This window comes from Mytilus californianus, unplaced genomic scaffold (assembly GCF_021869535.1).
Source record: "Mytilus californianus isolate M0D057914Y unplaced genomic scaffold, xbMytCali1.0.p SCAF_4, whole genome shotgun sequence".
In the NCBI taxonomy this organism is placed as follows: Eukaryota; Metazoa; Mollusca; class Bivalvia; order Mytilida; family Mytilidae; genus Mytilus; species Mytilus californianus.
Genome location: NW_026262690.1, coordinates 117,846,344 through 117,856,996, shown reverse-complemented (window position 1 = coordinate 117,856,996; position 10,653 = coordinate 117,846,344).

Here is a 10,653-nt window from a genome sequence, read left to right as displayed (position 1 = left end):
TGCGTGATTTATGACAACTTATCGATGGGTGTGTAAATATTGACACCTTTGTGTAATGTCTATATCCAAAAGCATTTATGTAAACTACATGTACATCTACATGCTGATTGGAATTAATACGAATATATATATTGATTTCTAATACAATATTACAGGATCAAGATCGATTAACAAGAGAAATCTTCTGACCAGGAAAGAAATTACCAACTAAAATCGGTCTGAAAAGAATATGTAAAAATAGATGTTTAGTGTCAGGAATGTTAGTATCGATATGAGATATGTCTTTATTACCAAACACTCACATTGTATACGGTTTCTGGGGAATGTGTCTTTCTCAGAACAGTCTTTTTCAGACTTTATTAAACAACAAACGATTTTTTTTCAATGCATACAGCATTTTTTTTAAACTGAATGTCGTGTTTTTCCCCTTATTTTTTTATGGAAACCAATGATTTGTCTTTAAAAAAAAATTCCCGCTCCACAAAACATGAATGGTCTGTGCCTTATATATATATCATGAATAAAATGATATTGTATTTTTAGAAAACCTATACTCATATTTGAGATAAAGAACAGCAATAAAAGCGCTGTTCCTTTGCTTATTGTGTGTTTTTTTGCTGTGCATGTACTGATTTTGTGTCGTGGATGGATACCCCATATCCTTTCTTTTTCTATTATAGTACAGTAATATGTGTATACACATTTATTTCTTGTTTTAATTACCATGTATGAGGGTATGAATAGGTTACTATGAATGAGGGTATGAATGGTTTACCGTGAATGAGGGTATGAATGGGGTTTACAGATTAGAGAACAATGGTCAAAAAGTAAAGACTAGAAAAAAATGTGACCAAAAAATATAGAAAACAGATTAAAGGTGTGATGAACTATAAAGAATAGAGGACAATTAGCAGCAAATAAAAGAGAGTAGAAAGAAATGGATCCAAAAATAATGAAAAGATATAGAAATGAAGACCTGACCCCCCTCCCCCCTCCACGACCACCATCATCCCCAATACATGACACCACCACCACCCACACTCGCATATATACATATCTAAACAAATCTTAAATTTTGGTTTCATGGTGCCCCCCCAGACTTCGAGGTTCTGGATCCGCCGCTGAAAACTAACGTCAGTTTAACCCTTCCACAAATTTCATATGCCTATCCAAAGTCAGGAACATTGTAAGTGGCTGTCTTGTGTCAGACGATTCAATATTTGTTGTTGTTTTAACAGCTTGGTGTTGATTGAAGATCCATGCTGGTCTCTATTTGAATAATTTATAACTTTATTCCTTATAAAAAGTTGACGTATTGTATATACCCATGTCTATTGTTAATGCATGCTGCATTTGTTGTGTTGTGTTGCTGTCTCATTGACGTTTATCCCATATCCTCTTTTATTCATTCAAAAAGAAAACATAATTATAACAAAATCAACTTTGTTGATTTCCAACAAACTGCCATAACATTCAAACTAACTCGAATAATTCAAGCCCTTTCCGTGTCCGATTTTCTCCCACACGAGGGCTTGAACTCCTTACGATCATTGGCCGCGTCGTCTGCTCTCTGTGAGAGAGAGCCAATCGGCGGCGATCAGGATAATGAGTCTGCGCAACTGTCTTGTAATTGTCTTACTAAACACGTGTGTTCAATTAACACAAATCCGATAATAATTAATTAACATCAATAAACATCAGTTTACATCATTTAACATCAATTAACATCCGGAACTCCTCCTTCTTTAGCTGCCAACTTAAATCAAAATTCCCATATTGCATAGCGGTGTGAATTTTCCGGTTGACGGTCTTTATCGAGGAAGACGTTCAGGCGTTAATGTAGCCTTCGTAGATCAGCGGAATATAACGACTGAATTATTCGGGTTACATTCAAACATAATGACATTTAACATGTTTAAGCAGATGTTACTCATGTTCCTTCACTTTCTTTACACTTTTAACACATTTTTCTAAAAATATGTGCAATTATGCAATTATGCAAATACCGATTTTACAAAAGTACTTTTGAACATGTACTATTTTAGTTTTTTAATTGTGAAGTACAAACATGTATTTAAATAATTTAGTACTCTTTTAGTCCTTTGAAATTCTTATAAGTTTCCTGTTTGATACATTAACTAGCATTCAATGAGGTACATTGATCATCTTGTTAGTATGCTTGTCAGCAAAGTTTGAAAGTAATTTCAGTATTGTTTACTTTTATATAGACATGCTTAATATGAGTGAAAGGGGGTTTCATAGTTAATTATATTATCATTAATGTTTGTTAATTCTACTGTCTTTTGAATGGGCATCTCGAAAAAGAGTCAAAAGGAAATTTGACCTAAGGGAAATTTTGATATTTAGTATAGATCTGTTTTTTTCATATAACTTCTCTAGTCTTTGTTTTTATACATCAAAGTTTTTCAGGTTTTTGGGTTTGAGCGCTTCGTTGAATGTTATAAGAGCAGAAAACGTCAGTCGCCTTGAATTTCAAAACCTCTCTGTAGAAATTTCATTAGCAAAAGGCTGTTTTGTATTTGTTATTTTAATTTTTCAAGAGTTTGTCACCAACACCAATTTAGGCGGTATGCCATTTCTGTCTCCTAGTTGATAGTATCTTTTGTTCAATTCTTTTTTTCCTCGATTGTGAAATCACCGAATGAGACTCATCGCCGAATTTGCACTCACCCTGAACAACACGAAAATGCCACTAGTGGAGCAGGATATGTTTATCCTGCCGGAGAACCTGAGATCATCCTAAATTTTAGCGGGACTTCGTGTTGCTCAGTCTTTAGTTTTTTATTCAGTGTTTTGTAAAAATTCAAAAATACCCCGCTTATAATTTGGTCCACAAGGCGTGCATTTCGTCTCCTTCTGGCTCATCAGTGGCACTCGAATCCAAACTCCCCGGCAGTTCCAACTCCGATCCGCATACTACTCTACACCAATTGACGAGGAAAAAAGTTTCGGAACGGAAACGATCACTGTACGGAGTTTGACTCGAATCAAAATATTTGAAGGCTGAATCAAATACGAAATTGTAGAGAATTACAAACCTAACCTAAAACGTTGTGCTAAGCACGGTTAGGGCAATATATTAATGGGTAGAAACTCCCTAATATTTGGAATAATTCAACATTTTATAAACAGTACATTTTCAGAAATTTATTGAATTCGGGAATTTCTCTATCTTTTCGTTGTATATATATATATATATATATTTGCCATAGTACTGTCCGTTTCTCTCAACTTATGATGATTATGTTGATTGCATCTATCCCATCGAACTAGAAATAAAGATTACGACAAATACAGTTAAGTCTGCTTTGTACCTTCACTTACATCTAGAAATTTACATTGAAGGTAGTTTGAAAAATAAAGGCAACAATAGTCTACCGCTGTTCAATAGTCATAATTCGATTTAGCAAAAACAAATCCGGGTAATAAACTAAAACCGAGGGAAACACATCAACTATAAGAGGAAAATAACGGAACAACAGAAACACTGAACTACAACAAAAGCAAACGCCAACATACATAGAAACGGACTGTCTGATGACAACTGCCATATTCCTGAATTGGAACAGGACATTTTAAGAAAAAATGATGTGTTGAACCTGGTTTTATGGCTAGCCAAACATCCCGCTTATATGGCAATGTTAAAAATACCGCTAAAATGACAACACTACGTGACAGAAATACGGTACAAACAAACGCAAGAACACTCAGCACAGAGAATTCGGGAATTTCTCTATCTTTTCGTTGTAAAAAAAAATTACTAAAGAGATGATTACAGCTTTAATTTTCTCATTGTAATTTTTCAATTACTATCTAACAACAAAAATTAATGCAGCAGTGCCTGCATGCGCAGTATATATATCTCCCAGTTGATGCGATATTCCAAGGCTTGCGTTTCCTATCACAATTTACTTGATAGAGGGTTGTTGCTTACAAGGAAACTTTTAAACGAAGTGTTCCAAGTGGTTGACCGTTACGGAATATCTGTTTCACAACTAACGACGGATATGTTCCAAGACTCTGGGATCTGTTTACCCTACCGGTGCACCTCAGATCACCCTCAATTTTTTGTGGTGTTCGTGTTGCTCAGTCTTTAGTTTTTTATGTAGTGTTTTTTGAAAACGCATTAAAAAACAAGGCTTATAATTTGGTCCGCTAGACGCGCATTTGTCTACTAAGACTCATCAGTTGCGCTCGTATCAAAATATACGGAAGCCAAGTCAAATACGAAGAAAAAGAGTATTAGAAAACCGAAACTAAAACTTGTGCCAAAAAAGGCTCTATTACTGGGTAGAAAATCCATAATATATGGATTAATTCAACATTTTATTTCGGGAATTTCTTTGTATTTTCGTTGTTGCTGTTTTTTTTTTTTTTGCCATGGCGTTGTTTGTTTCTTTCGACTTATGGTTTTGTGAATATAACGGCGGATAAGTTCCAATATGTCGTAGCTACAATTCCGTCCTCTTTATCTTGCCTCGGAATGGATTTATCACCGACTTTGTAATTATATGAGAGCAACCCGACGGGTGCCACATTTGAGCAGGATTTGCCTACCTTTCGTGAGCTCCTGATATCATCCCGGATTTTGGTGGGGTTCATGTTGCTAAGTCTATAGTTTTCTATGTTGTGTTTTGTAGAATGTTGTTGATCTTTTCGTCGTTTTGTTTTTTGCAATAGAATTGTCGGTTTGTCTTCGACTTATGAGTTTTGATATCTCTTTGGTTTAGTATAACAAAAATTTAAGCTCCGTATACACACCATATTATCATTGCTACAAAACTTCCAATATAAACGAATACACAGGACTGTTTGCTGTGGCTGAATGTTCTGATACGGAAGTAAATACAATTGTTACACTTCTTTGTCAAAGTAATGATTTGTTGAATGTAGGACCGTGTGTTGTTTATTACAATATTATATTTAAAAGTACTGTGCTTTTTGTCATAATATTACTTTGTATGATACATTTGATCTTAAAAATCAACCTAACGGGGCAGACCCATCAATGATTCAGGAAAACATATCGAGATATCGGAAAGAATGGATTTTTTTTTTTTTTTTTTAAACAGCAAAGGCTATCAATTAGTAGCACTAAATGGTATAACCATCCGTTCATGTATGCTTAAACTAGTTGATAACAATTACTCAATTTGCCAAATGTTCATCAATCCAGTTTACCAATTTATAAGTAACCCGAATAATTCAGTCGTTATATTCCGCTGATTCACGATGGCTGCATTGATAAATAAATACATCAACATATTTTTTTGCACTAAATTAATTACTTGTATTGTACATGTACATAACTTGCATGACTATTAATATCGGACCTAAATAAATTGATCATTCATGCATGCCAATGAAGTGAAAAATGGTCTCAACAGCATATTCATGTATATTAATTATGCATGTTTTTGCGGTCCCTTTAATTAAGTTGTTTTATTGTTACCATACAAATGATTAAATTATCTGTGATAAATACATACATATATTGTTTGAATTATTCTACATTTGTCATTTCCGGGCCTTTAATAGCTGACTATGCGGTATCGGATTTTCTCATTTGTTGAAAGGTCGTACAGTCTCTCTGGTAAATGGGAGTATTTTTTTTGCTTTTCCCATATCCTGTTGGTAAGACAACGAAACGTATCTTTACTCTCCATAATGTATTTTACCGACTCAAGCATTTCTTTAAATGTAAAGGCATATTTCATCTCGACTGTTTTCAAAGCATTTGCGGCATCCATTTTGTTTGATTTTAAATTTCAGGCGGAAATTGTTTTTCATACATTTGCGCAGACTCCCAATCCTGATCTTCGCTGATTGGCTCTCTCTCACCGAGAGCCAGTGACGCGTCCAATGATCATTAAGAAATTTTACCCAATGACCATATTATTTTCATTCGAATGAAGGAAACAAAAGACAGAAGATTGTGCCAAGTTGAATAAGTAGATAACAATTAATCTATCTAACTAGTTAAATGAACAAAAGAAGATGACCGGTATACGTCAATGTGACAGCAACGAATAAATGACAAACGCACATTCAGAGGGCAATATACAATCTCATCGAGGTACCAAAGTACTTCGTTTTGAGCCTATTGCCTAATAAAGCAGTATATGTCTGCTACTGATTGCAAGAATATCTGAAGGGAGCGAAATAATATAATACATAATACGCACAATTTTTTCAAAATTACGTAACAAAAGTAAAGTTGAGCAAATTATTAAGATTTAAGAGAAAATATTTGATATACAAGAATCATTTGATTTTGGTTTATTAAATGCTGAGTCTAATAATTGCCACTTCTTGATTATTTTTACTTCTCTTATAGGATACCAGAGTATTTTTCGACACAATTCCAATATTTCAAGTATTCAATCCCAATTTTGTGGGCAATATGTTCTTACATCAACATTTGTATATATAGTTTCAGTAGATGCTGGAATGATTGTCAAACTAAGAATATGTAAGGTAGAAGTAGTTTGTGGTCGATACAAGAGTAACTTTTACACCGTTTCTTCCAAGCAACACAATATGATAAGTCGGGTATGAACGAAGTTAAGACAACTGAAAGGTCATGCTGTGGCACTAATCTAATACTTCGGGAAGAGGTAGCTTCAATCTGTGTTTTATTTAACATCATTTGCATTCTGAAGCTGTAGTGACTGATCTGCAAGTTGATGATATACTTGGCTTAGACTTCATTAAACACCCCAAGTGTTTAATTAATGTTAAAAATGGAATTGTTTATATAGAGTATTTTTAAGGTAGGTTTGTGTTTTCAGGAACCAATAGGTTGTTACAGAGTGGTTGCTTCAGAAATGGTTGTCATACCGCAAAGATTTAAAATTGTCATTAATTACTTTGCAGAAGGTAAACTAGATGTGTTTGAAGGACACGAATGGCTCCTCTAGCTAAAAAATCCTGAGGCCATTTCTAGGAGTGGAAATTTAAGAATGAAAGTCCGTATAACTGTTTTTTCATGACATTTTCAAATTCCAAAGACCATAATTTCGGCAAAAATCAGCGGAGCACCACCAAATGTGAACTCGATCTGTAACTAATCAAGCAGACTCACATACTAAAGATCTACTCAATATGTGAAGTCGTTTAGAAAAAGTCTGTATAACTGTTGTTTTCAGAAAATTTTCCAAGTCCAAAGCCCGTAATTTCAAAAAAAACTTTATCTGTAACTCATCACAGTAGACTTGCATACTAAAAATCAGCTCATTAAGTGAAGGCGTTAAGAAAAAAGTCTGTTTGACTGTTATTTTCACAAAATAGACTGTAATTTCGGCAAAAATCAGCGGAGTGGTACCAAATATAGACTGGATCGCATCATCTGTAACTCGTCATAGTAGACTCACATACTTAATATCAGCTCGTCGAGCAGAGAAGTTAATGACAAGTGATCAAATGTAACAATAAACAGCTGCGCCATGAGCGCATGATACGCCCGTCGTCTTGTGTGTGAATTTTTATGCAATAAGCATAAATAGTTTCTGACATATGGCGTGACATGCGAAAACCCCCTTTTTTTTTTTTACAAAAAACTCCATATCTATAAAATAAAATTTTGAATCAGAACCAAAAAGTATACAGATCTTTAGATTAATATAACTAAGAAGTGTGTAAAATTTTAAGCAATAATCATAAATCGTTTTTGAGATACGGCGCGACATGTGAAAACACCCCTTTTAAAAAAAAAATCAATATCTCAAAAATAAAATTTTGAATCAAAACCAAAAAGTATACAGATCTTTAGATTAATATAACTAAGAAGTGTGTAAAATTTTAAGCAATAATCATAAATCATTTTTGAGATATGGCGCGACATGTGAAAAACCCCTCCCCCTTTTTTTACAAAATACTCAATAACTCAAAAATAAAATTTTGAATCAAAACCAAAAAGTATACAGATCTTAAGGTTAATATAACTAAGAAGTGTGTAAAGTTTTAAGCAATAATCATAAACTGTTTTTGAGATACGGCGTGACATGTGAAAAACCCCTCCCCCTTTTTAACAAAATACTCAATAACTCAAAAATAAAATTTTGAATCATCACCAAAAAGTATACAGATCTTAAGATTAATATAACTAAGAAGTGTGTAAAGTTTTAAGCAATAATCATAAATTGTTTTTGAGATACGGCGCGACATGTGAAAAAAAACACACACCTGTTTTAGTTACTAAGTCCTGTAACTCAAAAAGTTTTAATCTTATTTTCACCAAAAAGTATACAGATCGTTTGACCATCATAAGAAACAACTATGTTAAGTTTCATGAAATTTGGATAAGTCATTCTCAAGTTACGGTGCGACATGTTTACGCCGGACAGACGGACAGACAGACGGACGGACGCCGGACATTTGTATAACATAATACGTCCCGTCAAAAATTTGACGGGTGTATAAAAATCGACAACTGAACCTTCTAACAGTCCCTGGGAGGCAGTGATGGTATTCAGAAAGAAAAGGGCCAGCAATTATGGTTTTGCTTTGATTATAGGCGTTCGAATAGTCTGACACTAGAACATCTTGTTTGAAATAAATGGTATAGTACATTGGACTGCTGTTTGGATTCTTGGCAGGAAAATTTAAATAAACCAACTGGGAAGGCATAGAACCACTAATTCAGGCCCGGTCGGAAAGAACATACAAGAAAGTAGTACATATATTAAACAAAATAGTTCCTACGAATAGCTGTTTCTTTGTCAATAGGTGTAATATTTGGGTAGTTTTGATATCAAATGAAAGCTTGGGGACTTGGGATCACTGTAGAACCCTTGTTAAAAGTTTCTTTTGAATAATAAAGAAGTACATAAAATTTTAATAGGAGGGCACATTTGCCCTGTTGTTCAGATCAGAAGTACCTGTTTTTGTACTATCAAACTTCCGGGAACCAGTACGCTCTAATATGCAATTAAAGGTATGTTGAATTTTTCAGCACAAGTCAGGAAAAGGTATAGTTTTGACCTGAAATAACTGCCACTTTTTTTGAACTTAAGACAAAGTAGCCATTAATGCTTGAAATTGCATAATTTAACATAGAAAGCAATGGGCTATGAATTAGTGGTTTTATACCTACATTATTCTTCAGCTATTTGAAAATTAATTTGATTGCACAATAACTTTCTTTTTTGAAAAATCCTCCTATGCCAAAATGTAACAGTATACTCCTAACAGTATTTTACTATCTTAGTCGTTTCATAGAAGATGAAAATGTGAAAAGTTTACAGATGAAGACTACCAAAGCCAAGTGATGTCATTAGCTATCATGGCCATTCATACCAGGTGGGCTAAATAGAAGGCCAGGTTGGATACTTAATGTGGGGAGATGAAACAATTGGCCATGCCTGCATACCAACTTTATAATGCTGTCAAAAGTATGTCATCCAAAATGGAGGGTCTGAATGGGGGTCCTTCGTTTGTGTATTCTTAAATTCTTTTATGTATTTTTTTCTATATTCTATATATTTTTTGTCCATTATACTCTTTTTTTATTTTTTGGTTTATTTTTCTCTATTCATTATTTAAATGGCCCATTTTTCTGCAGTATTAGCCCTTTATTCTCTATTCTGTAAACCTCATCCAGACTCTCATAACTTAACATGAAGATGATTTGCAACTAACTAAGAAAACTTATAAACCAATAAAATGTTCCGCAGGGCGCAGCTTGATACGACCGCAGAGGTCGAACCCTGAACAGTTGGGGCAAGTATGGACACAACATTCAAGCTTGATACAGCTTTGCATTTGGATTGTGATTAAATATTTGACACAGCATAGGTTTCTGACACAGAATGAATGTGGTCTAAGAACTTAAAAATTTTAAATTGGACATTCACCTATTATGGTCCAATATCCAAAATCTAAATACATGGTAAGATTCAGCATATCAAAGAACCCCAAGAATTCAATTTCTGATGAAATCAAACAAAGTTTAATTTTGGACCCTTTTGACCTCAATGTGGACAAAGTTGATAACGGGGCCCAAAAATCAAAAATCTAAATACATGGTTAGATTCAGCATATCAAAGAACCCCATATATTCAATTTTTGTTGAAATCAAACAAAGTTTAATTTTGGACCCCGATTTGGACCAACTTGAAAACTGTGCCCATAATCAAAAATCTAAATACATGTTTAGATTCAGCATATCAAAGAACCCTAAGAATTCAATTTTTGTTAAAATCAAACTAAGTTTAATTTTGGACCAATTTAAAAACGGGGCCCAAAATCCAAAAACTAAATACACGGTTAGATTCAGCTATTAAAGAACCCCAAGAATTCAAGAATAAAACCCCATTGAAATTGGTCAAGAAATAAGCAATTTATATGAAGTATCTTCTTTTGCACAATACTGTGCAATTAAATATTTCTTGCTATTGCGCAATACTGTACAATTGACAATTTCTTGCTATTGCGCAATATTGTGCTATTGGATATTTCTTGCTATTGCGCAATACTGTGCAATTGAAGATTTCTTGCTTTTGCGCAATACTGTGCAATTGAAGATTTCTTGCTATTGTGCAATACTGTGCAATTGAAAATTTCTTGCTATTGCACAATACTTATTATATAATAATTTACACATCCTGTTTGGTGTGTATCTCCTACCATATC